Genomic DNA, 26,230 nt, shown 5'->3' on the forward strand with positions numbered 1-26,230 from the left:
AATTGCTTTTCCTGATTTTTCAAGTTAATGTGATGCCATCTACCTTTTCAGAGAAATGCAGTAAGAGCCCTGTGAAATTCATCTTTGCATCTCCCATTTGGTTGCTACAGAGAACGCTGGCGGTTACATCACATGCTGACCTCTTTATGAAGCCTCTCAAGAGAAATTTCGTTCTGGTCTTAGTATTAGGAATACCAGCGCTTCACTTGGATAATTGGTTTGTTTTTGTTTTTGTTTTACAGACACTGTAAGTGATGTAACTAATTAAGTTTCCTTTTCTAGACTGCCTGCTAGAAAGCTTAGAGACCAATTTGTAGTCTACCCAGAGTAAATGAGTAGAATCGTATAAGCATTTTAGTGTAAGCTTCATTCTTGTCCCATTTGTTATTCATTTCTTGGTGTATGTTATGGATCCTTTGAAGCCACCTTAAACCCTCTCTGGAACAAGGCTGTGTTTAGATAAATAAAGTAAATTTTTAAAATGCAGATTAAAAAATGGCTCTGCAGTTCATTTTAGAGAAAAGGGAAGATAATTTTAAGGAACACTAAGAGAGCCAAAGCAATTAGAATGGAGGTGGGTCAGATGGAGGCTAAATTATAGAAGCCAAGAGAAGAGAAGCAGCAAGTGTAGCATTTTACTTAAAATGCGTTTCATTTTTCTAGCCAGTTATTTCCTCCTAAATCTATACATTTGTGTCCCACAGATAGTAATAGGTGTGAATTGTTTTCTTTGCACTTTGAAAAGCTGGAGTTACAACTTTATCTCAAACCCCAAAAGTGAGAAGAAAAATTAATTCTTTTCGTACAGTTCCTTTGCTTCCTGAAGCAGGAAGACCAAAGGCATGCTATCATTTCTTTTATCATGGAAGGGTCAGAGTCATAGGAAGAATATTTTGCAGAGATTGGGACAACTATTTTGCTTAGTTAAGGAGAAAACTGTATCTTCCTGTTTTCATGCAAAGTATTTTGATAATAAAGAAGAATATACTGGAAACTGTTTCCCTAGAGAAAATTTTTCCCATTTGCTGGTTGTTGGCAGTAAGAGATGTACAGAAGCAGTTAACAATTATCTTCAGATTTGGATTGAAAACTCATATCTCTGTACTTAAAATATGTACTTAAAGTTATTTTCAAATTAGCACACAAATATAAACACATAAATCTGAATGAGAAAAAAAAAATCACCTAATCCTATGAGACCAATTGAAAGGCTGTAATTTGAGGTAAAATGTTTGTGAAGAAGGATAAAAAAATGTATTTCCAAATAATACATAATATTTGTCAAACCATTACTTATTATGTTTTTTAATGTCAAGAATGGGGTTGTAGAAGAAAGCTTTATTAAAGTCTCCCAAGTAGATTAAACTGTTCTTTGGTCATCAAATAATTCTTGGAAAACACTTACTTGCTAATGACTTAAGGTTCTCGGCAAATTTATTTGTGGAAGATGGGAATTTGATGACATTAAATTTCAAGAGATTAATTTGGAAACAAGTCCCACAGTGATTTCCTCTATGGATAAACATTGTGTGTGTGTGTGTGTGTACTTGCACAGAGAATTATAATAATTCTTGTATGACCAAGTTCCTTATACCAGCCTTCAAGACTCTTCTTAGTCTACCCTGTAGAATTTATTAATACCTTTTAAATTGAATTTTCTATTACTTTCCCATTGTTGAAGTTTTGGGGGTGCCAATTGCTCATCCTGCCTTGCATCCAAGAAGCCAGATTGGAAACAAGATAGCTTTGCTGATGGTAAAGCCAAAGTGGAGAATGTGTGAGGGCTTCCTACTGCCACCCCCCGAATTAAACAAACCTCATGGAGACTCAGAGGAATGCTGGCAGCCCAAAGGAAGTAGGGAGAGCTTGGCAGGCCCATCGCCTTGTCATTGCAGTGCCCCTGTGCCCTGGCTAATATGCACCAATAGTCACTGGGCTCTGAGAGTTCTTCACATTCACACTACTACTTCTCATGGATTAGAAGTGTGATAAAGGTCTCCTGCAAATGACTGCAAGAGCTCTCTGCCATAACCGAACTGCTCAGTTTGCTGGTCCCAGGACATGTAAAGCTGCTTTGGTTCCCCTCACCTGGAATGCTCTTCACAGCCCACTTCATTAAATCAAACCCAGCCTGCTTTTCAGCCTAGTTCCAATCTGCCTTCTGTGAAATTTTCCCTGACCAACTCAACCCAGTCATTTGGCATTGGTTCACCTTGTTTGTTTGTTTGTTTTGTTCTCCAAATATTTATTGAGGTCCTACTATATACAAGACAATGTACTTGAAATAATGCTGTTAACAAGACAAAGAAGCTCCTTAACCTAAGGAACATGCAGTCTAGTGTTAAAGGCAAATATTAACCAGATAATTCCACCAATAAGCTATCATGGACTATGGTGAATGCTGTGAAAGAAAAGTTATGGGTAGCCATGAGAGCTTCCCATCTGGAGGCCTGATATGGTCTCAAGGCAGTAGGTGAGGTCTCCATGGAAGAGACTTTGAGTTACATTCTGAAGGATGAATAAGAGTTACGTACACAAGGGATGGGGGTGGAGGAAGGATGGTGAGGAGCCGTCCAAGCAGAAGTAGCGCATGTGTAAAGACCCCCAGGTAAGAGAGGGCACAGTGCATCTGAGGACCTGAAAGAAGACCAGAGTGGCTGACAGCAGAGAGCAAACAGGAGAGGGGCTCGAGATGAGATGGGAGAAGGTGTAGGTAAGGACTTTGGCTTTTATCCTAAGAGAAGTAGTGAGCTATTGGAGGTTTCTGAGCAGGGGACTGATATAAGATTTGTATTTTATAATCACTCAGAGTGCTCTGGGGAGAATGAACTAGAGAGGGCCAGAGAGGAAGTGGAAAGACTAACATGGAAGATAAAAGTATAGGGAGAGGAATTAAGAGAATGGGAACATGTAACCCTATGTTGGTTGAGAGGTAGTACAGTAGAGCATAAAAACAGTGGCTCTGAAACCAAACTGCCCAGCTTTGTGCCCTGGTTTTGCCATGTACTGTCTGACCTTGAGCAGATTACCTAAGTGTTTTCAGTTTCCTGATCTCCAAAACGGGGCTAATACCTGTCTACTTCTTATGTTATGTGAGGATTAAATGGTGAATATATATTTAAAAACTTAGAACAATGTCTAGCAAACAGTAACTTCTTATTAAATGTTGTGGCTACTCTGTTAAACATAAATTATGCCTAGAACCACAGACTGGTTTTTCTCACTAACCAAAACAAAAAGAAAACATTCTTCTGCTTGAAGATGGGCATTCAAACTGTTTTATTTATTTGTTAACTTTTTAATTTCTTAGAGATGGCGTCTCACCATGTTGCCCAGGCTACATGCAAACTCCTGGGCTCAAGCGATCCTCCTGCCTCAGCCTCCCAAAGCAGCTGGGACTACAGGAATGTGCCACCATGCCTGTGCTCAAACTTTTTTAATAACAGTTATTCTGCGGGAGAGTCCACAAAATGGACAAGAATGGCCTTGAAGGAAATACAGATCTCAGAAGGGTATTTTTAATAGAAATGCCCTTGAAGGAAGCACATGTCATTCCTGGGAAATTTATGGTTGGCTTCACCACCAGCCTGCTTTATTCATTGTGGCTCCCCCTCTTTGCCCCTCCTAAGCCATTGCTCTGCCTGGTTTCAAGCACGGACTCAGTCAACACTGGGTTCTGAAGATTTTACTGGGGATGAGGAAGTCCATGCATCAACCATAGGCTTCATTCCAGGAATGGCCCCCTGATATTTCATGTCTTGAGGCTAGTCAGGTCACTAAAAGGTAAGAACAATGCCTATAAACCAATAACCCAGCCTGATGTTCTGGAATTAGGTCACAATGAAGGATACTTGGACTACTATGTGCCAAACACCTGTTCTAAAGCCATTCTCAACATTCCTGATTATAAATGCAACCTCCTAGTGGTTCTGGTTTTACATCTATGGGACTGTGTGATCACAAGAGCAAAAAAGCTCTCGTGTATCTGAAGACCAGGGTGGCCTATAAACCTAGAACTAGCTCAGGACAAAGGAGAGATTGCACCAGCCCACAGAAAGCACCAGAAGGTCAAGTAGCTGGGAAAACCTGGGCAGGGGAGGCCCTCTCCAGAAAAAGTAGGCTGCCGGACCACACAGCCACAGAGACACGATGAGAAAACAGACAAGCGCCCTACTCAAGATCACAAGGACAACAGTTTTTCACTGAGAATTGGGGTAGGAGTAGGAAAATTGGCAATACGCCAGTTGTCCCTAGAATAAATCAGGTAAATTCTGCTCCAGAGAGGGCAGAGCTGGTGGTGCTGTTCTTCAGGGCAACACAGCCTCTTTCTGCCACACCTTACTCAGCCAGGGCCAAGTTTGTAGACTGCAGCTGCTGGGTCTCCTGGCAGATGTTCTGCTCCACTGTGCCACACTGAGCTACGAACGCCTGACCTTTTTTTTTTTTTTTTTCTTTTTAACCAAACCTTTCCTTTTTGATCTATTGTCTTTGAAATTTTCTGGCAGGATCAGTGTGTCGATCTCTTCCAAGATCTTCATAAACTGTTCGGTTGTGGCTTTTCCTCTCCTATCAAGTTTGCAGAGAGCTTCAGTTTGCAAATCTTTGGCCAGAAAACCTTGCTGGAGTCCAGTAAGCTGTTTATTCAACTCTTACAGTTCGCCAACTTTCTTCTCCACAGGCTTCACCAAATCTTTCAATTTCTCCAGTTCAACCTCTTCCTCTGGGCTGTTCTTTTTCCCAATTAACATGACTTGGCAACCATTTTGTATTCCACATGCTGACAAAGGTATCTACATTTCCTTCAGAGATGTTCCCTTAAATATGAGTTTCTGAAAAGACAGTGGAACCCCTGTGGCCTCTCCAACAACCTGGGTCAGGTCTTGGGCAATTGCTTCACCGCTGGACCTGCTGCAGGGTAACGTGAAGGTCATGCTTCTCATTGCTGTGAGTGACGGTCATGCTGAGCTTGGCTGCCACTATTTCCTCCTTGGTCACCTTCTCGCTCCAGGCTGAGCAGGGGTGGATTTTTTTCTTCACCTGTGGTGAGCTTGGCCAGGGGGTCCAGGGTCTCCGACTGGTGAGGCACCTGGCCTAGCCAGAAGCCCAACCACTTCCAGTCTGGATTCATCTTCTTCTCTTAGTTCTTTTATGACTCCCACTAGACTATAGGCAAATGGAAGCTGGAAGGCAGGTAGCACAGTGGTTGAGCAGTGGGCTCCGGGCCAGACTACTGTGGTTAAATCCTGCCTCCATTCTAACTCACCTTGGCCCAGTCCCTTCACCTTTCTCAGCCCCAGCTTATTCATCTGAAAAACTGGACACATATGCTCATAATCATAGCACTACCCAACTCATAGATCATAGTGATGATTCAATGAGATAAACCATGAAATGCCCTTAAGCAATGGCCCAGCATATGCTAAATGCACAATAGATGTTCGCTACTTTAATCAGTTGTGTCCTAGCTGTGCTAATAACATCTCAAGTTTGCTTCCCAGTTTCAGTAAAACAGATAACTTTAGATTCTAGAATCTCCTTTAATGAGCATTCCTCCCTCTAAATAGCTCCTATAGGAATAGGAAGTAAAGTGTAGGAATTTGCTCATTTTTTGATGTGATGTTCAGTGAGTAGGAGGGGAGAAAAAGAAAATGAGAGGACCACTCTCTCCTCAGCCAAATAAGTAGAGCCATCTTATTTAGGCCCTGGGATTGTTTTAATCACTATACTGCTAAAAAGCAGCCATGGCAGCATTTTAACCTCTTTCTCAGGAAGGACAAGCTGCACAAAGGGGTCGTTTCAGAAGTAAAACTAATGAACTACCGGCTGCTAGTCTGCATAGTTTCCAATTCTTGGAAGTCTTCTCCACCCACTCTTCGCCCACACATCCTCCTCCTTCCACTTTGTGGTAGCCTTGGATATACCAGAGTGAGGGAGCAGGGACTGAATTGGCACAATCAGAACTCTAGGCATCACTGAGGCCTTGAACTCTTTTGCACTAGGGCCTGTTAAAAGCTCCCGCTCTTCAGGTACCATTTAGAGGACTCTTCCTCTCTGGAAAGAAGCACAGGCTTACAGGTTGAGTTACAAGTGCTACTTATTTAGAAAAGGGAAATATCTTTATTACACGCATGTCGTGTTATTTATCTCTGTAAGCTGTTTAGCCACCCTGATGAATGATTTATTCATTGCAATAATAATAAAGCAGGTACTAATCCCTGGGGGATTGGGGTGGGGACACACATTAGGAATGAGTTTTGAATTAATGTAAGCTTTCTGCTTAGTGTAAACTCCCCAAGAAGCAAACATTCTCCTCAGGATTTTAGCAATTCTGATTGCATGGTGGTTAGATAGGGGAATTTTCTTGCTTTTTGAAAACACACATTACGAAAAAGATACTTGCACACGCATGTTTATAGCAGCACAATTTGCACTTGCAAAAATATGGAACCAGCCCAAATGCCCATCAATCAACGAATGGTTAAAGAAATTGTATATATATATATATATATATATATATATATATACACTACTCAGCCCTAGAAAGGAGCAAATTAATGGCATTTGCAGCAACGTGGACGGAACTGGAGACTATTATTCTAAGTGAAGTAACTCAGGAATGGAAAGCCAAGCATTGTCTGTTCTCACTCATAAGTGGGAGCTAAGCTATGAGGATGAAAAGGCATAAGAATGATAGAATGGACTTTGGGGATTCGGGAAAGGGTGGGAGGGGGTGAGGGATAAAAGACTGCAAATTGGGTTCAGTGTATACTACTCTGGTGATGGGTGCACCAAAATCTCATAAATTACTACTAAAGAACTTCCTCGTGTAACCAAATACCACCTGTTCCCTAAAAACCTATGTAATTAAAAATTTTTTTAAAAAAAGAAAACATGCACTAAAGTATTTAGTGTTGCTGGGCACAATATCTCTAACTTGCTTGCAAATGGTTAGGAAAGCAATTGGTAAATCTTGATGAAAGGTAAACCAGAGTTCTTGTACTATTATTGCAACTTTTCTGTAAGTTTGAAATTATATTTAAATAAAAAGCTGTCCCTGAAAAATCAATCTCAGATAATTTAAATCAGACTGACTATTTATTGGGACCCAGTTGCTCAAGGCTATACTTTCTCTGTGTCTGGCAACTGTTCTGTCACCTCGTTTGCCAGAGGGGGAAACTCTGACAGAGAGTTAGTAGGTTTGTTTTATGTCAGTGATTATTTGTCTCCTCTGATGGACGGTAAGCTCTTCTAGTACAAGAATTTGTTTTATTCATCTTCGTAACTCTTGCATCTACCATGGTACCTAACTTATACTAAGTGCTCTAAAACAATTTGTTGAATAAACAGTGTAATGGCTTTTAAGTGACCATTTGGAATTAGATTTCCAGTCGCAGGGCTTCATAAACAATTTAACCAACAGAAAATTCCATATTCCTTTTTTATTCCAAAATATAAATTATATACTTTCAGATTTGTTATCTAACTCTTATCACCCAAAAGTATGTCAACAATTTTTTAGAAGAGAGAATAGCCAAAACAAGGAGGCAAAGGAAATCCTATTATTTTATTGCTACGCAAGTGATATTGCTGCTGGATTAAGTATTTTAATTTTTCAGGGCTTATGGTTTATATCTTCAAAGGAGGATCTGTGCTTCTTGCTTTTCTGTTGAAAAAAATCTATTTCTTTTAGCCATTATATACATTTAGGACTAAGCAGAGCTTCAGGATTTAATATTCTTCTCAACCTGAAAGGTCACAGAGCATGATGGAAGATCGAGTTTGCTTTTAGGTTTTAATCTCTTCTATTCAGCTCTCATTTCACCCTTGTGAGTGCTATCAGTACCTGTACATATAATCTTATTCTTTTGGGCCTTTCTCTCATCACCTCAAAAAAAGCATCTCCTGATGTTCAGAACTTCTCTGATGTTCACAGTTACACCTCAGTATTACTACAAGCTGACCAAATGCTCACAGCCAGGCCATTTTTTTTTCCTGTGGGACATAAACAATCTCACAGAATACCAAACACAGATAAAGATACCCTGAGACCATTAGAAAATGAAACAGAACAAGGTCACTTCATAATTTTGTCTAAGCACAGACGAAATCCGAGCCACGGTGCCTTTCACAACAGGCCCAATCATAGGATTGCCCCCACTTCTGACAGCATCTGATCGAGAGCAAATCCCTGCTTCTTTGTTCCCCTCCCCAACATTCATCCAAAGCCCCAATTTTATAATAGTTTCTTTCTAACACACTCTTACTGAGACACTGTAAGGTCCCCCATGATGTGTGTTTCCTCACTGCAACGAGTAAAAACCCATGTTGTTGAATTATAGCCGTGTTCCTGGTCATCCTTGGCTGAAGAGCATTGGCACACTATTCTGGGGAATATTATTCCTGACCACACATTCAATCTACAAATATTTGAGGGGTATTTTAGGGTATCCAAGGAGGGTATGTCCAACTCCTTGTTTTATTTAATCAGAAAGTATCTATTGGTAACGTTCATTAATTCATTCCAAAAGTATTTATTGAGCATTGACTCCATAGCAGGCACTGAACTGGGTGCTTTGGATAAAGACACATTACTTTCTCAATAAGCTCACATTCCGACAGGCAGGACTTCAGTACAGTATGATAAATTGTATAGTAGAAGTAAGAACCAGGTAGTGGTTTGCAAAAGAGGGCATGATTACTTGGGGAAAACTTGGAATACTTTAAGAAAGAAGAGCTACTTAGCTGATCCTGACAGATTATCAGTGTTGACCCATTGGACAAGGGAGGAAAGGGTATCCTATGCAGACAGAAGGCACTTGAGGAATGGCTGGGATGCCTGGGATGAGAAAGTGGATGGTAAAGAAAAGTCTGGAGAGGAAGGCAGGGCCCCCCCAATCATGAAGGGCTTAAGGGATTTAATCTTGCAGTGGCAAGGAGCTCACCAGAATTTATGGGGGGAATCAATATAAATATAAGCTGTAGCCCCTGCACTCAAAAAGTTTTCATTGTTGTTGGTGAGATAAAACTCACACATAAAAAACAACCAGAGAGCAACATAAGCAATATAAAATTGTAGTTCTCCTATCCTCTTGCTCTACCCTAGAAATTTCCTGTAAATAACTCCCATACCCATACGGTTATTTGCCAGAGGGCACTCTCTGGCCATGGGAGCATGCTTGGTTTGCCAGTAGGGTAGGACAGAAGTATCAAGTGTTAACTTCCACCCCATCCCTAATAGTGACCCTAAACCGATTAGGGATGGAAATGAGTGGATACATATCTGAGCATCCTCAGCAATCAGCAGGATATTTCTGAGGAATATTTTACCCAGTATCTCAGAAGGTGGCCAGTGACATTGCGCCCCAGTTGTCCACAGTAGTAACCCTTTCATTTACACCCAGTATATTGATTTTCCTTCTTTTCTTTTGCCATGCTTCCTAAGATTATACCCCCTCCTCCAATAAACGAATTGCAGTCAAAATCTTGCTCAAGGCCCACTTTTTCCAAACCTCATACAAAGACAAGGGTCAAGTATTAAATTATGTTTTACAGTCTCTATCGGCTCTAAGAACTTCTGGAATAACCTATTTTTTTCTTCCAACCAGCATGCCTCACCCTTCTGCCCCCACCACCTTTGCTCTATATATTGCCCATTACCTTGCCCCTAGGTAGGTACCAGACTATCCTCAGGGTGTTGATGACCCCAGAGGATACTCAGCCTGGAAAGCCTCTACTCCCGTGAAAAGCTACTGCTTTTCGCCAGGCGCGGTGGCTCACGCTTGTAATCCCAGCACTTTGGGAGGCCGAGGTGGGCGGATCACGAGGTCAGGAGATCGAGACCACGGTGAAACCCCGTCTCTACTAAAAATACAAAAAAAATTAGCCAGGCGTGGTGGCGGGCGCCTGTAGTCCCAGCTACTCGGAGAGGCTGAGGCAGGAGAATGGCGTGAACCCGGGAGGCGGAGCTTGCAGTGAGCCGAGATTGCGCCACTGCACTCCAGCCCGGGCGACAGAGTGAGACTCCGTCTCAAAAAAAAAAAAAAAAAAGAAAAGAAAAGCTATTGCTTTTCTTCTAGTCTCATCTAGGTGAGTGAGTTGGCTGCCTTGCAACTTTCAAAAAACTCGTCACATTTTAGGGGCACTGAGACCAATGCCAGTCATTTCAGCTTCCTAAACATTCATAAATACAACAGCTGGGGCTTGGTAAACACATTTTTCCAGCTAGGGGTCACATAGAGTTCTGTGAGTAATGATAGCCTTAGTGCTGGACTTGGCTGTAAATTTATTCATCTAAGCATCCAGGGCATGTACCTACTCAGACTCTAGAAGAACATTTGAGCCTATTTCTCTGAAGCAAATATTAATGAGCCGGATATCTACTCTTGAGTCAGCTTACATTCCAATTATTATTAGCTGCTTACATCACTAAACTTGTATTTAGCATGACACCTGTTGCAAAGAGGATCATGTTTCTTTATGTCTGTAATAGCAATTTAAATCTCTAGGATCAGTCACAATTTGACATTTAATTTATTTCTATTACAACATGGACTGGAAAAAATCTTTTTGGCATGGTGAGATCGAGTAAGAAGCAAAACCAAAAACAGAAATTGGAATGTGATACCTTTTTAATAATTGGCCAAAGCTAGTAAGAACTTTTAGAGTATATGTTAAAACATGAAATTTAGTAAGTTAGCAGGTTATGAAATCGCCATTTAAAAATCAGTGAGGATGGTGGTTAAATGGGTATATATTTTTACTAAAACTCATTGAACTGTGTACTTAAAATCTGTGCATGTTGTTGCATGTAGATTAGACCTTAATAAAGCTGATTAAAATTCACATATACAAACAATGAAGTTAGAAAACATAATGGAAGAGAAGACGTCATTTAAATGGCAAAGGATAAACCAAAATAAGTAAAATACAATACCTAGGTGAAAACTTACTTTAAAAATTTTTGAAACCTACATGAGAAAAACTAAAACACATTTCTGAAATATATGAAAACGCCCATGAACAAATCAAAAGACATACCATGTTCTAGGTTAGGAAGATTCATTATCATGAAGGTGTCAATTCTTATAAATTTGCATACTGACTGAATATTTAACAGTATTAAAGAATTATTAATTTTTATGTGATAAATATATTACAATTTTAAAATGTTTAATCTTTTAGAGATAGATCTTCAAGTATTTATGAATAAAATAATATAGTTATCTGGGGTTTGCTTCAAAAGAATTCAGTGGTGGGGAGAGGGGGGAAGTAGGTGAGAATATAGGTGAATCAAGATGGTCATGCGTTTATAACTGTTGAAACTAAGTGATAGTACAAAAGAGTTTATTATTCTACTCTCCTTAGTTCTCCATATGATTTAAATTTTTTCATATTAAAAATTTAAATAAAGCATAATCTGTTTTTAAATAAAGTATATTTGGAGACATAATTAATAATTTTCTATTTCTCTCCCTGTTGACCAAACAAACAAAACCTCAAATATAAACCAGTATCTTCCAAAGCCAAAACAAAAAGAAAGAAAGGGGGTGGAAGAAAGAGAGGAAGGAAGGAAGGAAGAAACAAAGGAAGGAAGGAAGAAACAAAGGAAGGAAGAAAAATATGTATTGTCAAATAAGGTTAGAAAATATTGCAGACTTTTTTTTTTACTCTCGTAGATTCACAGTACATATTAGCCAGTAGTTCTTTCTAAAATTGATTAATTTTAATTTTTTTGTGTGTGACAGTCTCGCTCTATTACTCAAGCTGGAGTGCAGTGGCACAATGTCGGCTCACTGCAATGTCTGCCTCCCAGGCTCATGCCATCCTCCCACCTCAGCCTCCCAAGTAGCTGGGACTACAGGCACGTGCCATCACACCCAGCTAATTTTCGTATTTTTTGTAGAGACAAAGTTTTGCCATGTTGCCCAGGCTGATCTTGAACTCCTGGGCTCAAGCCATCCACCCACCTTGGCCTCCCAAAGTGCTAGGATTATAGACATGAGCCACCATGCCTGGCCAATTTTACTTTTTAATTGACAAAAATTGTATATATTTTTTCATGTACAAATGTTGTTTTGAAATATGGATGCAACTGTAGAATAGTTAAATTGATCTGATTAACATATTCATTACCTCACATAGTTTTTTTGTGGTGAGAACATAAAATCTACCCTCAGCAATTTTCAAGAATACAATACATTAATAACTATAGTCACCATATTTTACAATAAATGTCGTGAACTTATGCCTCCTGTCTAACTGAAATGCTGTCTCCTTTGACCGACTTCTCCCCAGTCTTTCCCCTACCCTCACCCCACCCCGTGGTAACCACTGTTCTATTCTCTACTTCTATGAGTTCACTTTTTTAGCTTTCAAATATGAATGAGAACATGTGATATTTGCCTTTCTGTGCCTGGGTTATTTCACTTAACATAATGTCCTCCAGGTTCATCCATGTTGTTGCAAATGACAGGATTTAATTCTTTTCAATTCCAATATATACCACATTGTCTTTATTCATCTATCTGTTGACACTTAGGTTGATTCCATACCTTGGCTATTGTGAATAATGTTGCAATGAACATGGGAGTGCAGCCATCTTATTGACATACTGATTTCACATCCTTGGGATATATATCGAGTAGTGGGATTTCTGGATCATATGGTAGTTCTATTTTTGTTTTTTTTTTTGTTTTTGTTGTTGTTGTTTTTGAGACAGAGTCTTGCTCTGTCACCAGGCTGGAGTGCAGTGGCGCGATCTCGGCTTTCTGAAACCTCCGCCTCCCAGGTTCAAGCAATTCTCCTGCTTCAGCCTCCCGAGTAGCTGGGCCTACAGGCGCACGCCACAATGCCCAGCTAATTTTTGTATTTTTTTAGTAGAGATGTGGTTTCACCATGTTGGCCAGCATGGTCTCAATCTCTTGACCTCGTGATCCGCCTGCCTTGGCCTCCCAAAGTGCTGGGATTACAGACGTGAGCCACCGTGCTTGGCCTTATTTTTGCTTTTTGAGGAACCTCCATACTGTTTTCCACAATGGCTGTACTAATTTATATTCCCACCTACACTGTGTAAGTGTACCCTTTATCCCACATCTTCTCCAACACTTATATTTAATCTTTTTGATAATAGCCATTCTAACAGTTGTGAGGTGATAGTTCGTTGTGGTTTTACTTTGCATTTCCCTAATGATTAGTGATGTTAAGCATTTTTTTCATATACCTGTTGGCCATTTGTATGTCTTTTTTGGGGGGAAATGTCTATTCAAGCCCTTTGTTTATTTTTTTAAATCAGCTTGTTTTCTTGCTATTGAGTTGTTTGAGTGTGTTATATATTTTTGATATTAACTTCTTATTAGATGTATGGTTTGCAAATATATTCTCCCATTCTGTAGATTGTTTCTTCACTCAGTTGATTGTTTCCTTTGCTGTGTAGTTTTTTGTGTGATATAATTGCATTTGTCTATTTTTGCTTTTGGGGTGATATAAAAAAATCATTGCCTAGACCAATGTTACAGAGGTTTTCCTGTTTTTCTTTTAGTGGTTTACAATTTCAGGTATGTTTAAGCTTTAATCCATTTTGAGTTTATTTTTGTGTATGGTGTGAGATAAGGGTCTGATTTCATTCTTCTGCACGTGGAGATCCAGTGGTTCCAACATCATTTATTGAAGAGACTGTTCTTTTCCCATTGTGTGTCTTGGCACCTTTGTCTAAAATCAGCTTAACCAAGAAAGTGATGTGCGTGTGCACTGAAAACTATAAAACACTGCTGAATGAAATTGAAGAAGACACAAATAAATTGAAAGATATCCTGTGTTCATGGATTGGAAGAACTAATAGTGTTAAAATGTACATACTATCCAAAGCAATCTACAGATTCAATGCAATGTCTATCAAAATTTCAATGATTTCTTTTCACAGAAATAGAAAAAAAACAACTCCTAATTCATATTGAACCACAAGGACCCCAAATATTCAAAGCAATTCTTATCAAAAAGAACAAACTGGATTATCACATTACCTAACTTCAAAATATGCTATAAAGCTGTAGTAACTAAACAGCATGGTATTGCCGTAAAAAACAGACACATACACCAACGGAACAGAATAGAGAGCTCAGGAATATAACTGGTGATTCTTAATCAGGGTGAACATCAGAAATATCCAGAGAGTGATTATTTTCTGTTTCCTAGATCTTGGTGGGGCCCAGTCAATTCTAGCTTTTAAAAGTTCCCCAGGTGATTCTAATGTACATCTTTGAATGAGAGTCACTGATTGCAAGCATATAAAATGCCTAGAAAATTTCTGCAGTCAAGAAACTTGTTTGACATTGCTTACTTTGATATTTCCTAAACTTATGTGACCAAGGAAACTTTTTTATCATGTAACAGCTATTAAGAGCTCCCCAAAGCCATGTTCTGTAACAGACAGCAAAATGCAAGTTTGAGCTTCTTTGAATGCTGTCTAAAAAGTAGGAGTTTGGGTTAGATTACCTCCAAGGTGTCTTCTAGCTGTAAAATTTGCAAATTGTGGGGTCCAGATCTTTAGAGTTTAAAGAGTGACTACTGACATATTTAACTTGTGCCTTTGAATTCAGCCAAATGATTTCTTCAATTAATAATATACCAGGAAATTGAAATATGCCCTTAGTCCATATTTTTGACAGCTTTCTGTCCTCCAAACTCACTCTCCTGTCTCCTTCCCCCACCTTTAAGCTCAAATATAACATCTGAATAAAATTAGTAAAACCTTCTAATGTATTTTTTTCACTTTTTAGTGGGAGGAATAGAATTTATGGCACTACCTTAAAAAATAAATTCTGCCAATAGGATAATTACAGCTTTCAAAGAGAAAAGTTTAAGAAGATATCTTTTTATTGACTCTTCCAATTAAAAAGCAAATGTCAATGTGAGCTGAGCCCTTTGGGAGTTAGTGGTTGTTGCTAGGGTGACCAACCATTCTGGTTTATCTAGTATTGAGCTATTTCCAGGAACACAGGACTTTCAGTGCTAAAATGAGGACAGTTTCCAACAAATCAGGACAGTTGGTTGCCCAAGTTGTTGCCAACCACTGTTTGAAAAAGATGCAGAAGGTGGGCAGTTTTCTCTGTGGGTCAAGGGACATTATGCATTTGCCTTTATCTTCTAGCTTTTTTCTACTCCTACCATCATAGTGACAGACTGTCGCTCAATGTCATCCATCTCATTATTACCTTTTCTTGCCTACTCAAAGGATGCTTTCAGGCAGCTGGGGTAGTTGGAGGGCTGCATCTTTTTCTATTTTACATCTGTCTTCTCTGACTTCTGATCTGTAATCCCATGGCAACCAGAGGAATAAAGAGTTGGAAAAACATCTTTGGTTGATTTCCATTTACATGACAATGTGCTGTATGTGGGTGAGTATGCAGGGGCAGAGAGAGGCACACGTTGGGAAACATGCAGTTGACTGGGAGGTGCTGAACACAGCTTTGCTTATGGTTGAGCAACAAGCCAGCTGGTGCCCAATTTGTACTGTCCCTTATCGATTGATTAATTAATTGAAACAAGCACAAAACCAAAGGCTTATTTTGGATGCGTTAAAATAATATCTTTACCCAATCCTCGCTGGTAATTTATTTGTTGTTTACTTGGTTCCAAGGTTATGAAGTACCTATCACACTGGAAAGTTAATGCTTTTCAAGCAGTTTATCACCACCATCCTAGCTAAGTTTATTGGGCCATAAAACCACCAGATGTGATAGATTATTAGTTAGCATCTATTGGTAAGTCACTGAGCTGGACGTTTCAAGTGCTACACTGAATAACAAAGTTGACTCTCTATTTTCCAAGCAGCAGCCTTTTAAAAAATACCACACTCTGTTTGGGCATGGTGGCTCATGCCTGTAATCCCAGCACTTTGGGAGGCAGAGACGGGTGGATAGCTTGAGGCCAGGAGTTCGAGACCAGCCTGGGCAACATGGTGAAATCCCATCTCTACTAAAAATACAAAAATTAGCCGGTGTGGCATGTCTGTAGTCCCAGCTACACAGGAGGCTGAGGCATGAGAATAGCTTGAACCCCAGAGGGGGTGGTTGCAACCTAGGTGACAGAGTGAGACCCCGTCTCAAATATATATGTGTGTGTGTGCGTGATATTTTATATATATGAAATATATATACGTATATATATATTTCATATATATATGTATTTCATATATATACACATATATATATGTATTTCATATATATATACATATATATATATAATTTATTATCTCTTAGTTTTTCTGGGTCAGAAATCCAGGCACAGCTTATCCGAGCCTCCTGGCACAGAGTCTGTCATGTGCTACAATCAGGATGTTGACTATGGCTGCAGCCTCATCTCAAGGCTCCAGCAGGGAAGGACTCATTTCCAAGCTCACTTATGTGGTTGCTGGCAGGTTTCAGGGCCTCAGTTCCTCATTAGCTCTTGAGTGGCAGCCACTCTCAATTCCCTGCCACGTGGGCCTCTCCAACAGAGCAACTTGATTAATCAAAGGCAGCAAAATGTTCTGCTAGCAAGATAGAAGCCAGTCTTGTATAACTAATCATGGAAGTGAAATCACTTTAGCCACATTCTATTTGTTAGGGGCAAATTACTAGGTCCAGCTCACACCTAAGGGGAGAGAATTGTACATGGATGTGAATACCAGGAGACAGGGCTCATGCGGGGCCATATTAGAAGTCTCCTTTCCATGAAGTAGTTTCAGAAGGAGTATAGCAAATTGGTTGGCTGAGCTGCCTCTGAAGCCTTGTTTGGACTCTTGGCATTGCCACTTACTAGCTATATAGCCTTGAAAAAAGTTACTTAATCTCTTCAAAGGCCAGTTCACTCATCTATTAATCAGAATAATAATTAGCTCTCCAGGCAGTTGAGAGGATTAAATTAAGGGAAATTACATATGTGGACATTTAGCATGGTGCCTGACACATGACAGGTACTCAAAAACATGACTTGTCCTAGCCATGGTTTCCCAGCAGCAGACCCTGAGAGACAGAAAGATGGATTCCTATCTCATCTTCCTGTGAAGATGAGATGAGCAGAGGAGAGGAAAAAAGGGCGAAATTTCGGCAGCCATTCTGCAAGAGGTAACTTCAGCCTGAGCCTGCCAGGAAATTCTGCAGTGTGAGGCCTCCAAGTTGTATCATCCTGAAGTGAGACAGTTGTGCTTTCAGAGTCCCACATTCTATAGCCATTGGTTAACAGTCACCATCAGGTAGAGGTGAGGGATGAAAACTCTCAGAACTAATCCTCTGACCTGTGGGCAAAATAGCTCCAATAGCCTGAGGGCAGCTTTCAAAGAAGAGCCCACTGAAAGGTGGCAATTCAAAGAACACTGAAATCAGTGGAGGAAGGACACATATAGTAAAATGGCAAAGAAATCTGAAGGAACCTATCTGGAGCACTGACACTGTTCAGTGTATTACTCAATAAAACATAAAGGTTCCAGTCTGAGTAGTGACATAAAACAAGTTCACAGAAAACTGTAATCAAATACACAATATAATACTTTCTGTGATGGGAGTTTCAGCTGGGGTCTTGGCAGAAGTTTCAACCGGGTCTTTATAAGAGAAGACAGAAGAGAAGACGTCCAAAATGATACTGAATGTTAGTCAGGGTTTTAACAAGCGGAGATGAAGGTAGTGGCATGAAAAAAAGGCATGGAAGTAGACAATCTGGGGACAGGTCTAGGGAACAATAAATAATTCCGTTTTCTTGTAGGGTATCATAGAAGCCAAGCATAGATGGACTGGGATAGATCACAGAGGAACTTAAACATAGGGATGGTAAATTTTCACTTAACTAAAAAGAAGTAGGAGTTACTAAGGTTTTTTAGCAGGTGAGTAATCACTGCACTCCTTCAGGAAATTAATTTGACTCTGTTGGGTATGATGGGTTGGAGTAGCAAAGGAATGAGGGAAAGTGAAAGGTAAATTAGAAGGTTATTAGAAAAGACAATATGAATGATTGTGAGGATTGGGAGTAGGGTAGTGGTAGTGAGAATGGAATAAGGGGACAGACGAAAATGTTGCAAAGGCAGAGAGCTTACAAATTTGGCAATTGATTAGATATTGGGAAGAGCAAAGGATAGGCTTTGAGCTTTTGGGAAAAGGAGATAATTTGTGAGAGGACATAATGAATTTACCTTTGGACCTGTTGAGTTTGATATGCTGTTGGATTATTCAGGGAGTAATGTCCATCAGGAAGTTGTGGACATATGAATAGAGCTTGAAGAAATAACTAAATTAAGAGAAATAGGTTTTGTAGGTAAAACAATGGACTTTGATTAATTCATCAAGGTTCAAGAGAAAGAAAAAATAAGAACCAAGGACAGAGTCTTGGAGAGCCTTTAGAAACAAGAGGGGGAAGAAAATCAGTGCAAGAGTCAGAGAAGGAGTATCCAGAATTAGGAGAACAAGGAGGCTTCAGTGTCATAAAAGTCAGGAGAAGAGAGGCTTGAGAACATCAAAAGAGGGAGAGAGGTGGAGAGGAATAGAAAGAAGGATGTAGCAATTGGATTTACAATTAGTAGGTTATCTGTGACACTGGTGAGTGCTTTCAGAGAGGTGGCAGAAATGAAATCCACATTTCAAGGGGATAAATGGTGAGAAGATTATGAGAATTCTTTCAAGAAGTTTGAGTGCAGTGAGTTTGGCAGCTCGTGGGAGGCAGGATATAATTATTTTTAATATAGGATAGACATGAAAATATAAGTGAGGGGAAGGGCCAGTAAAGCAGGTGTAATTGAAAATATAAATTGATGGAGCCAGATCTAAAGTGTCACCAGAAGACAGTGAGGTCAAGAGAATATTCATATTCTTCCTTTCATTTTGGGCTCCAGTCGAGTAAGTAAACCCATTCATGACAGCTTCCTGTAGCTGATGTTATTATCAGCACCCCCGATTCCCTTTAAGCTTAGAATCTGTCAGATCGTGAGTCAAATAGTGTCTCTAGTAAAAAGTGCTTAATTTCTGATGAAGCTTGCCATTTGAAAAGTAAAATGCAAAAGATGACTATATCAGAATGATGAATAGCAGATGCTTAACTAGCAGTGAGAGCTCACAAATCCACCCACAACACTCATCGGTATGGAGGGAAGCAATAATCCTAAAACAAAATGCAATTTACAGACCTAATTTTTGGTTTCTGTGAACTAAAGTTTGCACCAGCATACAGATAAAACAACCTTCAATTGGACTATTGCCCAGTCACTCTTGATATCTATAAAGGTAAAGATTAGGGGACAAGTTTGTTAGTCAAGTGCTCTAAATAGAACCAGAAATAAAAGGATCTTAAAACTAGTCACTGTATTGTTTTTCATCTTCAATATGTTTTGTTTTTATTTGGATTTCTTTTCTCAGACACTAGGAGAACGGATTTGGTATTCTAAATTAGGCCTAGAATGAGGAAAATACAGCTATCTTTATGACATTATTAGTATTTTCCCAGAGTATTACCCTGGATTACAAAGATGAAATTGAGCTTCTTAGATCCACCAAGACTCCAACTTGTACAGAAAGGGTCAATGGCAGCCCCTGTTAGGAGTTTAGTGGTGGGGGTAAGGACCTCTGAAACCAATTCAGAGCCAAGCTATACTGTGTAGCCACCTTCCTACTGTTAGGTTTATATATGCCATGTTAAACAAACTGGAAGTTAATTTCGCCATATGGTGTGTACACGGAGTGGTTTCTTTTCACCAATCTGTAGCCCACATGAAAAAAAAAAAAAAACTAAGGGCCAAACAATGGAATTTAAAAAAAATCATAGATGTAAATCAAGAAAACATTGCTGAAATCAAAGGAGCCTTGAATATACAGATTAAAATGGTGTACTCAGGAAAAACTGGTACTGAATGCACATTCCAGTTATTAATATCTCAGCTCCAAACCTACCCTTCTATATTCCACTTGGTGATGTTGGGACTGGGACCTGCAAATTACATTTTTCATCAGCCAACTGGCTCCTTGTTAGAACCTGCCAAAGAGGGGATGTGATAATTAATATTAGGTGTCAATTTGACTCCATTGAGGGATGCCTAGATGGCTGGTAAAGCATTGTTCCTGAGTACGTCTGTAAGGCTATTTCCAGAGGAGACTGACGTGTGAGTCAGTGGACTGAGAGAGGAAGACTGCCCACTCAGTGTGAGTAGGCACCATCCAATGGGCTGCCAGTGTTGATAGAACAAAGCAGGAAGAAGAAGGGGGTATTCAGCTTGCTTGCTCTTCTTTCTTTTGCTCACTCTCTCTCTCTCTCAGAGCAGTATACCTTTTCCTCCCCACGCCCTTGGACATCAGACTCCAGGTTTTTCGGCCTTGGACTCTGGAACTTGAACCAGCAGCCTCCCCAGGGCTCTCAGGCCTTTGGCCTTAGAATGGGGATGCACTATCAGGTTTCCAGGTTTGGGGCCTTACAGACTTGGATTGAGCCATGCTACCAGCTTCCCTAGGGGCCACGCTACCAGCTTCTATCTTTCTCCCCCTGGCAGAGAGCCTGTTATGGGACATCACCTTGTAATTGTGTGAGCTAATTCTCCCTAATAAATTCCCTTTCATGTATGTATGTGTGTGTATATATATACATATATGGTATACATTTTTACATTTTATATATATCCTATTAGTTCTGGTCCAAGCTAATACAGAAAATTGGTACCAAGTAGTGGGGTGTTGCTATAAACATACCTGAAAATGTAGAAGCAGCTTTGAAACTGTGTAATGGGCAGAGGTTGAAGAGTTTGGAGGACTCAGAAGAAGACAGGAAGACAAGGGGAAATTTGGAACTTCTTAAAGATTGGTTAAATGGATGCGATCAAAATGCTAACAGAAATATCGATAGTAAAGGCCAGGCTGACAAGGTCCCAGATGGAAATGAGGAGCTGATTGGGAACTGGAGCAAAAGTAGCCCTTGTTACCCCATAGCAAGGAACTTGGCTGAATTTTGCCCATGTCCTAGGGATTTGTGGAAAGCCATACTTAAGAGTGATGACCTAGGGTATCTGGCAGAAGAAATTTCTAAACAATAAAGCATTCAAGAAGTGGCATGACTACTCTTAGCAGCTTACAAACAGATATGGCAGCAAAGAAGTAATCTAAATTTGAAATTTGTAATTAAAATGGAAGCAGAACATATAAATTTGGAAAATTAGCAGCCTGGCCATGTGGTAGAGAAGGAAAGAGCATTTTCAGGAGAGGAATTTAAGGGTGCTATGGTGCATCAACTTGCTAAAGAGGTCAGCATGACTAAAAGGGAGCCAAGTGATAATAGTCAGAACAGTGGGAAAAAGGCCCCAAAGGCATGTCAGAATTCTTTGACGCAGCCCCTCCCATCACAGGCCCAGAGACCTAGGAGGACAGAATGGTTTTAGGGTACAAGCCTGGGGCACTGCTACCTTGTACCACCTTGAGATACTGCTCCTCACATCCCGGCTGCTTTGGCTCCACCCACAGCTTAAAGGGCCCCAGATACTGCTCAGGCCACTGGGCCTTCTGGAGGGTACAATCCATAAGCCTTGGCAGCTTTCACCTAGTGTTAAACCTGAAGGCTCCCAGAATGCAAGAGTAAAGGAGGCTTGGTACTTTCCACTTAGATTTCAGAGAATGTATTGGAAAGCTTGGGCTCCTAGGCAGAAGCCTGCCACAGGGGTGAAGCCCCCACAGAGAGACTCTACTAAGGTGATGCCAAGGGGAAATGTGGGCCTGGAGCTCCCACAGAGAGTCCCCGCTGGAGCATTGCCTAGTAGAGCCACGGGAGCAGGACCCTACCCTCCAGAACCCAGATTAATAGAGCCACCATCAGCATGCAACCTCAGACTAGAAAAGCCACAAACATTCAATTCCAACCAGTGAGAACAGCTATATGGGCTGAGCCTGGCAAAGTCATGGAGTCAGGCTGCCTGAGACCTTGGGAGCTCACCTCTCACACCAGTGTGCCCTAGATGTAGGACATGGAGTCAAAAATTACTTTGGAGCTTTAAGATGTAATGTCTGCACTGTTGGGTTTCAGTTTGTATGGGGTCTGTTACCTTTTCCTTTTGGCTGATTTGTCCATTTTGGAATGGGAATGTTTACCCAATGCCTGTATCACCATTCTATCTTGGAAGCAAATAACTTGTTTTTGATTTTACAGACTCATAGGTGCAAGGAATTTGCCTTGAGTCTCAGATGAGATTTTGGACTTTTGAGTTGATGCTGGAATGGGTTAAGATTTGGGGGGGACTATTGGGAAAGGAGGATTGTATTTTGCAATTTGAGAAGGACATGAATATGGGGGAATGGGGTTGAATGATATGGTTTGGATGTGTGTCCCCTCCAAATTTCATGTAGAAAGGCAATCCCCAATGTTGGAGGTAGGGCCTAGTAGGAGGTGTTTGGGTCATGGGAGCAGATCCCTCATGAATGTCTTGGCGCCATCCTCATGGTAATGAGCGAGTTCTCCTTATACTAGTTCCCATGAGAGCTGGTTGTTAAATAGAGCCTGGCACCTCCCTCCCCTCTCTCTTGCTTCCTCTCTTGCCACGTGATCTCTGCACACCATGGCTCCTCTTTCCCTTCTGCCATGAGTGGAAGCAGCCTGAAGTTCTCATCAGAAGCAGATGCTGGCACCATGCTCCTCGTACATCCTACTTAATTGTGAGCCAAAAACACCTCTTTTCTTTGTAAATTACTCCCCTTCAGGCATTCCTTCATAGCAACACTACACAGACTAAGTCAGGGGCCCTATAGGGATATTGTAAGGCAGGAGAAGAGACCATTCTTTCTCATTTTTGCATAATGCTCCTGGCAACATTGCCCCAGCAACATCAATTTGTTGGTTCCTATCTCCAGTTTCTTTGGCATTCTCACAACTTACTGATCCTGCCTCTTTCAGAGACAACAGCAGCAGCCAAGAGTACACATTCTTCAGAGGTCTGAGGATCAGCTCTGCAGGGCCCCTTCAAGCTCCTGAAATGCTAGCACCAGCCAGGCAGCACCCCTTCCTAGAAGGTTGGGGTCCCTGCCTCCGAGCTTCTAGGTCCTGATAATTACTTCCGTTTGTTGCCACCCCTCCCACCCCATCTTAGGAATGGTAGCTGTTTCCTGCAGGTATTATCTCTGATGATCACTCTGTGTACTTACATAGTTGTCCTGTATTTTAGTTGTACCTTATTTTTAAGTTTAAAGATTAGATGTTATTATCTTTATATTCACTTTTTTTATATTCTCAATTTGGATTTTATCCATTATTATTCCTTTTTGCATTTCAGACCTTATGTCTGCCATTATTTTCTCCTGCTTGAATGACAATCCTTTAGAATTTAATGATGATCTACTGATAAAAGCCTTTTATTTTTCTTTGTCTAAAAAGAGTTTTTTTCATTTTTGTTCTTGAAATATAGTTTCCGTGGGTATGAAATTCCAATTTGACAGTTACTTAATCTCAGAATATTAAAGATATTCCACTGCCTTCTGGCTTCAGTGGTGGCTATTGGTCTGATAGTCATCCTTTTATAAGTGTTTGTTAGTCTTTTCCTCTCTGGTTGCTTTGGGTATTTTCTGTCTTTGTTAATTCACAGTTTCACTAAGATATATGAAGGTGTGGATTTTTCTTATTTTTCCTGTTTGGGATTTATAAGAATTTAATAATGAGGTTTGGGTCTGTCAACAATTCAGGAAAATTCTTATCCATTATCTCTTTGAATAGTTGTGTTCCACCATGTCTTTTAACCTTTTCTTTAATAGATTTTATCTCCTATCTCTGGGCTACATTCTAGATCACCTCTTTAGATCTCCCAGCTCATGCTATTACAACACATTCCTCTGTGGCTCAGCCTCTTGCCTCCCATACTGCAGTGGTGCTGCAGGACCGAGGCTCCCAGTTGCACTTTCTTTTTGTTAATGTGGGCCGTATCTTATGGCCCTCTCAGGAAATATGAATTTAAGTGGAGTTTGTTCCTGGCACGCTCTCTGCTTTGTAGTCATCTACCTTGCCACATCCTCCCAATTCTCATTTCCCTCCTCCAGGGACAGTCCAGCAAGTTGTCTGGCCTAAGGAGGCATCCAATGAGGGAGTGAAATTCCAGTCTCCTTTTCTAACAGGCTATAACTTTATGAGTGATTCTCTTGAAACTCCCATCTTGGCTTTGACAAAGGAAAGTACCCTCGCCCCGAGGTCAATCAGAGAAAGGTTGATGGTGATGATGAAGGGTCACAACGGGTTACTTTCAGATACAGAGTCACGGGCTCTCCCTGAGTTCTCCCATAGTATATACTAAGGGAAGGGAAGGGTAGGGTCTGTTTTTGTTTTTTTTTTTTAAATTTCCAGTTTATATTCTTTGCAGTGGAGCAGCTGGCCTCAACTCTAGATGGCTATCTAAACTTAGATTTAGGGTACTATTTAGTCTTTTATTATCAGCTTTAGGCCTTAACTTTAATTCCAGGGAAACAGAAAAATCTCACTCAACATCTAATCACACATTATTTTTGAGAGAAGTTGCTCAACCATTGGGATACTCAACTGTTACTGTCAGTTGTATTCCTAACTTCACTCCTTAACATACTGTGCTTAACTCAAATAATTTAATGAACATGGGTTTAGAAGAATTATTAAATCTTTCTGAGCTCTTAGTTCTGATATAGCAATTTCGTTTATAATTTCTAAAATTCTATCTAAGGGATAGTTTGTTAAACACTTTAAAATGTATGAAATCTATGCAACTCAATAGACCCTATTCTCATCTTGGGTATTCCCTAAAACAGCAGCAAATAAACAAAAACATCTACTTCTGGTGAGCTTTTCAAATTACAGCAAGTATAAACACAATCTATGGATTGTCTGGGATGCACACACACTAGCGTCATCCATTAACAATGTTAATTAGAGGAATCATCAATTAAAGTATAGCAGGCCTTGGGCTGAGAATAGACATTACAGAAAACAGTCATGATCTGCTAATTATCTAATCACTAATGGACATTAGTGAGTTAAACAGCATTTTGACACTCATAAAAACAGTAAAATTTTTAAATAAGGTGGCATACGCTTTTTGTAAAACAAGTTAAATAAACCAGAAAAGTATTAGAAAGAACATAAAAATCCCCACAAATCATCTGACCTGGAGGTGAACACTGTGAATATTTTGGTGAACATCTTTATAGACAAATTTTAAAAGAATCACAGTTTGTCATGGTTTTGTGTATCACAAGCATTACCATTTCAGATGCTTCTCAATATTCTCCATAACTTCCTCATATTCTTTCATTTTATAGACGATTAATGATTCACCAGTGTCTATTTGCAGACATTTGCATAAGGGAGTGGGGTTAACCTCCGGAAAACTAGAATGTAAAGAGGTCATGGAGCCTGTTTAGAAGCATCAGACTTTAAGAGTTGCCTATAATTTTAAGGAAATTCCTGAGCTTTAATGAGGAAGACTGTATCTAAAGGCACGACATGGAAAATTAGTTTTGCCCTGTTGATCCTATGTTGGTGTTAAATCAGTGGCAAGTCCTTTTTGGTTTTCTTCTGTGTGAATCTTTATAGTTTTCTTTATGGTGTCTCCTTTAATTGCTAAGCAGGACTGCCACCTAGCTTCAATTGCCTAAGCTTTCAGAATGTCAGAGCTTCTATTAGATAATGAGTAGCCAACTTGAAGGTCCCTTCAAATGCCTCTATCACTTTCACTTAAAGTGCCTTTATCCCAGGCCAAAGGAGGTCTTCATTTGGCTTTGCTGTATTATCATTGCAGACAATGAAGATTTTGGAGGAAAAAATAGAATTATTACTCTTTTGTGTGATCAGAAGATAACAGGAATGAGCAGCCCCTTTGGCTACCCAGAGGATGGAGCCAAAGGTATGCCATGGTCAAGTATGGTGGGCAGGGACATTCTTTTTCCCCAAGGAGATCTTAAACTTCATACATCACTCACAATACCAGGTATTTTGTAATAGAAATAATTATTTAATGACTTGTCAGAATCAGTGACTCTCAACCCTGGCTGCACATTAGAATTATCTGTGATTCTTTTAATCAGTATCAATGATTACGTCCCACCTCCAGAGACGCTGACTTAATTGTTCAAGATTCTTCTCAGACATTGGTATTTTTAAGATTCTCAGTGATTCTAATTAATGCCCACGTTTTCAAACCACTGATTGAAATTAATAGAAAGGAGAGGAAACCTCATTATATCTATAGTTTAGATAATGAAAGAAGCCAGTCTGGGGCTGGGTGCAGTGG

At 40.0% G+C, this 26,230-nt stretch overlaps 1 pseudogene; it reads right to left on the bottom strand.

The window, feature by feature from the left end:
* Positions 1-4,338: 4,338 nt before the first annotated feature.
* LOC100583849 lies at positions 4,339-25,348 on the bottom strand (annotated as a pseudogene).
* Between the last annotated feature and the right edge of the window lie 882 nt (positions 25,349-26,230).

Source organism: Nomascus leucogenys, chromosome X (genome assembly GCF_006542625.1).
Source record: "Nomascus leucogenys isolate Asia chromosome X, Asia_NLE_v1, whole genome shotgun sequence".
Classification (NCBI taxonomy): domain Eukaryota; kingdom Metazoa; phylum Chordata; class Mammalia; order Primates; family Hylobatidae; genus Nomascus; species Nomascus leucogenys.